This window comes from Ahaetulla prasina, chromosome 8 (genome assembly GCF_028640845.1).
Source record: "Ahaetulla prasina isolate Xishuangbanna chromosome 8, ASM2864084v1, whole genome shotgun sequence".
In the NCBI taxonomy this organism is placed as follows: Eukaryota; Metazoa; Chordata; class Lepidosauria; order Squamata; family Colubridae; genus Ahaetulla; species Ahaetulla prasina.
The window spans coordinates 12336322-12344085 of record NC_080546.1 but is presented as its reverse complement, the minus strand read 5'-3'; the positions used below and the strand labels follow the sequence as shown (position 1 = coordinate 12344085).

At 44.7% G+C, this 7764-nt stretch overlaps 1 long non-coding RNA gene across 1 annotated transcript; it reads left to right on the top strand.

Moving 5' to 3' along the window:
• The first annotated feature begins 440 nt into the window (after window positions 1-440).
• On the top strand, window positions 441-7513 carry LOC131203478 (uncharacterized). Its single transcript, XR_009156402.1, has 3 exons — window positions 441-600; window positions 1285-1380; window positions 7102-7513. It is a non-coding gene; the product is annotated as an uncharacterized LOC131203478 (long non-coding RNA).
• The last annotated feature ends 251 nt before the right edge of the window (window positions 7514-7764 follow it).

Genomic DNA, 7764 nt, shown 5'->3' with positions numbered 1-7764 from the left:
ATGAACCAGTGGCCAAGCCTCTGAATTTTGATCATGTGACCATGGGGCTGCTGCAAAGGTTGTCACGGTGGGAAAACGGTCATAAGTTCCTTTGTTCAGCGTCGTCGTAACTTCGAACAGTCACTCAGTGAACTGTTATAAGTCGAGGCCTATCTGTCGTGGTTGAAAAATTGAGCATCCCTTGCTTAATTTATTTATTTATTTTTTAAAAAAATTGCTCCAATTCATCTCTATTTTTTTCTTCCCCCCACCCCCAGCCTCCATAAAATATAATGGGAAAGATGAAAGCAATGAAAATAATTCACTCCGGGGGTAAGTGAGTGGAAGTAAAATGACAAGAGTAATATATAAACATTTTAATAAAGAGCGGGATGACAAGGAAGGGAAGCCCCCTCCTCTCCTGATTGATTTATATAACTACCTTCATTATAGGAGGCTGACAACAATGGGACGCCCCCTCCTCGCTGGAAGGAAGGTGGGGATTCTTTCAGGAGGAATATAACAAACGAGCAGCTGGGGTGCTTTGCTATGAAATTCCTCTGGACTGCAGCCCTCTCCATCTTCAGAACATCCAGATCCTATTCTCCAAAGCACCTGAAGGTAGGACAAGAAGCAGGGGTGGGATTCAGCCGGTTCGGGAGAACCGGTAGTTAAATTGCTGGCTGGCCTCGTCCCGCCTGCCCCTTCCAGGAGTCCCCACATGCCTCATTTTGGCTCCCAGGTAAGTGCAGGAAGGCCTACTAGGCCTTAAACAGGGTGCGGGGGTGAGTGTGTGACGCGCCCCCTCCCCGTGACCCATTTTTGCTCCCAGGAAGCTTCAGGAAGGCCTACTAGACCCAAAATTGGGTGTGGGGGGGCAGCATGGTTCCCCCACCCCTGCAACGGCCCATTTTTGCTCCCAGGGGGTGCAAGAGGCCGAGTGCTGCCTGTCACACACCATGGCCACGCCCACCATGGCCACACCCACCCAGCTGGTCATTAGGGCAGAGAAACCGGTTGTCAAATAATTTTTGACTCCCACCACTGACAAGAAGCAATGGGTGGAAACTAATCCAGGAGAGAAGCAACTCAGAACTAAGGAGAAATTTCCTGACAGTTTAGAACGATTAATCAGTGGAACAACTTGCCTCCAGAAGTTGTGGATGCTCCAACACTGGAAGGTTTTAAGATAAGAATTGGACAACCATTTGTCTGAAATGGTATGGGGTTTCCTGCCTAAGCAGGGGGTTGGACTAGAAGACCTCCAAGGTCCCTTCCAACTTTGATATTCTGTTCTCTCCGAAGAAGCCAGTGATGGCAGAGATCTCCCAGGAAGGACTTTCCATACTTTGTAAAAAGCTCGCCAGCAAAATGAGAAGAAGAGAAAGGAAATCCTCAAAGGTATTTTTCTCTCTTTCTTTTTTTCTCCCATTGACTGTACTGGAATAGCTACATTGGCCATACAGGTAATTCTTGACTTTTTTTTTTTTAATTTTATTTTGTCACAACAGTATATACAAACAATTGTCATAGATAAAACAACATGTATTGAAGAAAATATATAAGTAAAAATATGCATCAATAATATTAATTTGATATAATGAAGGGAACAATAGGACAGGAACGGTAGGCACTATTGTGCTCTTATGCACGCCCCTTACGACCACAATTACGACCACAATTGAGTTACGACCACAATTGAGCCCGACATTTCTGTTGCTAAGTAAAACAGTTGCTGAGTGAATGTTGCTCTGTTTTGTGACCTCCCTTGCCACCTTCGTTAAGCGATTCCCTGCAGTGGCTCCATTAGGTACACGGTTGTTAAGCGAATCTGGTTCCTCCACTGACATTGCTGGTCGGAAGGTCGCAAAAAGGGATCATGTGACCCCCGGGACATGGCAAATGTCATAAATACATGCCAGTGGCCAAGCATCTGAATTATGATCAAGTGACCATGGGGATACAGGTGTTGTGTGTTGTCCGATCTCACCCCAGCCAGGGTCTTCTTATCTGCTTCCGAACACAGAGGAATGTCCTAGTATGCCTCCCGGCCCCAGACCTGGCTCCATGCCAGACAGGCTGAAGAGGAAGAAATACCTCCAGCCCCCAGCTCTGGCTCCATGCCCAGGCAAACAGAGCAACTAGACCCCTCCCCCTCCTCCACAGCATGTGAGCCTGAGGGAGGTCAATTGCCAACAGCTGCCGACTGGAGTGACCCTCGCGTCAGAAGACTTGATAGGCGGAGGCAACAGAAGGAAGGGAGGGGCAGGCCTGGATAAGTGCTGAGTCATGGAGCCACACCCCATGGCCTATATAAAGGATCTGCTTTCTGACATTCTCTGAGTCAGGCAAAGTCTAAACATATCTTGCTGAAGTCACTTTCTGGTCTCCTGCCTGCCCTGAGGACTTTGCTAGGACTTTGGCAGAGCTGCAGAGGCATGCCTGATTTGGATTTCCCTGACCCGGCTGTCAGCGGAGGAGTGGGACACAACAACAGTGTGAAAACGGTCATAAGTTAACTTTTTCGGTGTCATTGTAACATTGACTTTTCCCCCTCCCCCCTTACTAAATGAACTGTTGTAAATCGAGGATTACCCGTCTAGTATCGCCACTCTGGTAGCTGGAAAAGTCACACTATGAACTTGAGCAGTAGTGCAGGGCAGCCATAAGGATGGAGCCAATAATTGTTGTTTTTTAACCATGTGCAAATAAGAAAGATAAACCTAAATGGGCAATGGACTCTGGTATCCAGTTGCTGCATGTGTGGTGTCCGTTTCTCTCTCCTTCTCTTCCTCCTTCTCCTCTCCTCTCTCTCCACCTATCCTCTCCTTCTCCTTCTCCTCTCCCTCCCTCCCTCGTCTCCTTCTCTCCCTGTTGTGTCCCAGGCCCCAGTAGGTAGTAGGAAACTCAATCAGTGTAAAAACAAACTAACTTTATTCTAACAGCTGAGAATTACTTCATTCTCAGCATAGTTCAACTAAATTAAAGCAAATTCCTCCCAACACAAATTCCTCAGTCCTATCACCAACCTTGGTCCAATTAGGCACACTGCCAAAGGCCTTTCTTGGCAAAAATTCAGAAGACACCGATACAAAATAAATGCAAGAAGACGAAGCTATCAACATTGTTTTCCAGGAATGCCCAAATGCCGTTGCTGGTCTTTTAAGCCTTATGGGAGGGGCCAATCATCTCTTGGCCCTAGTCCCGAGTCATCCACTTTGCTTGAGCTGCTCTTACCTTCTGGCAGCTCTTCTCATGCATGCATTAGGAACAGGCTCCTCCTGTTTCTCTGCCTCACTATTATCAGTCTCTGGAGGCTCTGGAGTCCGCACCTTACTCTCCGATGGCCCTGACCCAGAGGTGGGTTTCAGCAGGTTCTTACCAGTTCTGGAGAACCAGTAGCAGAAACTTTGAGTAGTTCGGAGAACTGGTAGTAAAAATTCTGACTGGCCCCGTCCCCCTCTAGTCTCTGCCTCCCAAGTCCCAGCTGATCGGGAGGAAATGGGGATTTTGCAGTAACCTTTCCCTGGAGTGGGGTGGGAATGGAGATTTTACAGTATCCTTCCCCTGCCACTCCCACCAAGTCACACCCACCAAGCCACGCACACAGAACTGGTAGTAAAAAAATTTGGAACCCACCACTGCCCTGGCCCCACCTCAGCCTCCGTTGCAGAGTCCTCATCCGGGCCTTCCCCAGCCTCCAGGACTGGCCCACACTCTTCCTCAGCCTCATCGCTGTCCGACTCCCTTGTGTCAGGCCTGGAAACCATACTAGACTTTAGGGTTCCAGACGCTGCCACATTTTTTCCCTGAGGGGAAGAAGGGGGGTTGAGGAGTATGGTAACATTCTTCAAGCGGTCAAGGTCGGATGGTGTTCACATCTGCAGGAAGAGTGGCGAGAAGATATTCGAATGAACTGGGAGAACGTGGGACCATGTGACCATCAAAGGGGTCAAGGGGGTGGGACTCTTGGGGTTTGTATAACTGGGAAAAGAATCCGGAAGTTCAGTTTTGGAATTTCACTCATCGTGTGCCAGTTTCCTCATGCTCTGAGAGACAATGGCTTCTGAGTTTTTTTTATGCAGAAGAGGTTTTTCTGGAACCTTGACACATTGCCAGCTCCGCAGACTGCTGGCGGACCACAACACTCCCTTCCTCTATCCTCTCCTCCTTCTCCTTCTCCTTCTCCTTCTCTTTCTCCTTCTGTTCTTCCTCCTCTTCCTCCTCCTCCTCGCTAGAGGAGCAACTATTGCAAGTTTCCCACTGTCTATCAATCACTGCACTTCAAAAAGAAGAGGTCAGAGGCCAGATTATAGAGAAACATAAGATGGGCTAAAGCCAACATTCTGATTGCAAATTAACTTCCCTTTTCATCCAAAAGTGGTCTGGCATTGTATAATATCAAATTTAGGGTGTACTACTTAATGGTCCATAAGGAAATGTCCATGTTTCTGTAATCACCTCTCTAGAGAGGATTTCAAACGTCAGATCAGCACACACACACATCCCCCAAGATGTATTTATTATCTCATTAGTAACAAGATAGTATTTCTAAGATTAAATGTTGGCAAAGGAAACTTATTTAATGTCACATTATCAACATTTTAACAACCTTAACTAAACTGTTATACGATAATTGCTTTATGGCATGGTTAAAATAATTTATGGAAAGTGCCATATTTTTTCAACTTCATTTGACTTTAGAGCTGTTAGCAACCATAGAAGATGTGGTCATAATCCAAAACAAAAATGTACAAAGGTATAAAGCATCTTTCCTCTAGTCTAATGCTCTCTAAATGCATTAGGTCCACAAGTCTTAAAATTTCCCAGTTAATTAACCCGTGTATTATAGGGGTAAAAACCTGAAGTCCTCTTCAAATGATGGGGGTGAATAGAGTTTATCTAAAAATTAATATTGAAGTATTGTGTTTAATGTAACCAAAAGGAGGAACTTAATGGCATACAAGAAGAATACCTGTATAAGCTGTATGAAGTATATATCTCAATGAACTCAACTCTTATTCTTTTCATATCTGTTTAGAAACTGCCAGTTAACCTGGAAGGACATGTCAAGCAAGGACCTAGCTTGGAATCATTGCATAGCTGCAAGAAGCATAAGCTTAACCTCCTTCCATAAAGCCTTATCTGGTCATTCCCAGGTCAAGGTAAACAGTCCAGTGAGATTCTTGCAACATAGGTGGTAGACAACATAGGTGGTAGACAAAGTTACTGACTTTACAGTAGCTATTCACGAGTGACTCTGGTTGTTTGTGCCTGACATTATCATAGTCTGTCTTTTTGTTTTAGCCTCAGCTGTCTACTTTTGGAATTAGTCTGTTGTATACTTTTCAAAGTCCAAAATAGTCTCCAATCATTATATATCTATATCTATATCTATATACACACACACACACACGTATGTGTGTGTGTGTGTGTGTTTGTGTGTGTGTTTATGTTCCAGCATAACACTGGAATGCCTCGAGCAATTTCAACTAAACTTGGTACACAGATGACTTACTCTCTGGAAAGCAATACTATGAGGGTAAGACACCCCTATAATGCCCCTTGAGGTGTGTGTTCTGTTAAGATACAGCCTGTTGTGCCTTAAAATGGCTTCTACTGTAAAGCACAGTGGAGTTGCCATGGTAATAGCTTCACAATACTCCACAAGGGGGCTCTTTTGGTAAAACATTAGAAATTATGTTTGGTCTGGACATTTTCAACAAGGCTTCGATGGTCGATAAAACATTACTGCAACTCAGCCTGCCTGTACCACTACAAGACCGACACGACGTACTTACATAGATAGATAGATTACATACAAGAAAAGAACTGCAACGTTGAACACCTTAGTGCATATATCGCGGACCAGAATCCACTTCTAAATCAAGATCAGAAAAAAAACATACCAAATGATCATGGATCAGCTAGCAAAGCAACAAGGTGGTATCATTTTACTTGACACTTCTGGGGGCATGGGGAAAGCATTTTTAACTAATTTGATCCTCACCGAAATCAGGGCTCAGGGTGAAATTGCTCTTCCTGTCTAATACAGGATTGGGATAAATAAATACCCGGGCAACGCCAGGTTATCAGCTAGTAAATGAATAAATAAGTATTGCACACCATCTCGTATGATCAATACATTTGCTCTTGTTTTAAGATTTCTCTATTCTGGGTACATCTCACACAGTCAGTATGAATAATGTTATTAATGAATGACTGAGAAGATATTTGTTTCAATATGAATTAGGGGCACATTGAAAGTTTAGATAACATATGTATCTCCTTTTGCATTGACTTGGTAACACTGAAATGGCTCAAGGGTGCAAGTGGGTTAATGTAACCACTTGTTCTGTCCCCCCTCGCCTCTGTCTGAGCAATGGCTTAATTAGCCGGCACTATCAGCTCTGGCAGCAAACTAGCAAGCACCTGCCAAGTGTCTCTGTTATCTCCCTCGACGCCGATGAGTCACCCAGGAACAAACAGTACTTCAGCTCTTAGTTAATCAGTTGATTTGCCTGCTACGGAGAGGCACAGCAGCTCTTGCTGCCTTTATATCCTGTGGGGTGTGGCTCCATGACTCAGCACTTCCTAGGCCTGCCCCACCCCTGCTTCTGTTGTTCCCGCCTCTCCTGCCTATGAAACCTAGGGTCCAGCCAGGCCTGATTGCCATCAGATGGGTCTGGAGGCGTAGCCTGGGGGGAAAGAGTCAGGGGATGGAGGCCTTGTTATCTCTTCCACCTGGCCTGCCTCTGGCTCCTGGAGCTGAGCCAGGGAAGCCGGTGCTCTGGAGGTAAGTCCTGATGGCCCTTCCCCCTCACTTTCCAAATCACTTTCTGGCAGAAGGCCCAGCTTGGGGGGGGGGGGGCGCAGACACAACACACCTTGTCTTGTTTATGAAGTTTAACAGGGATGGGAATAATCATCACCCATGAATAAGTGTCTTCACTAAATATGATTCCCTTAAGAAAGAATCTACAGAAGGTGTGTTGGTGACCAGGAACACGCAACATTCAAAAAAAGGGAGAAAGTTACCCTAACACCCTTCATAGAACGCTCCCCCTTTTCTATATAGCATTGGCTTCCCTTAATTTTTTTTTTGTCCTTTCTGTCCAACAGTCTTGCCATTATAACTAGAACTGCAGAAAAAATAACTGCTACCAACCTGCCTTCCATTGAGGACCTGTATACTGCACGAATCAAGAAGAGGGCTGTGAAAATATTTACAGACCCCTCGCATCCTGGACATAAACTGTTTCAACTCCTACCCTCAAAACGACGCTATAGAGCACTGCACACCAGAACAACTAGACACAAGAACAGTTTTTTCCCGAACGCCATCACTCTGCTAAACAAATAATTCCCTCAACACTGTCCAACTATTTACTGAATCTGCACTACTATTAATCTTCTCATAGTTTCCACCACCAATCTCTTTCCATTTATGACTGTATGACTATAACTTGTTGCTGGCAATCCTTATGATTTATATTGATATACTGACCATCAATTGTGTTGTAAATGTTGTACTTTGATGAACGTATCTTTTCTTTTATGTACACTGAGAGCATATGCACCAAGACAAATTCCTTGTGTGTCCAATCACACTTGGCCAATAAATATTCTATACTATACTATATAGGTAGTCCTCAACTCACAACCAGAATTGAGCCTAACATCTCTGTTGCTAAGTTGTTAAAATGAGTTTTGCCCCATTTTATGACCTTTCTTGCCATATTTATTAAGTGAATCGGTGCAATTGCTAAGTTAGTAACACGGTTG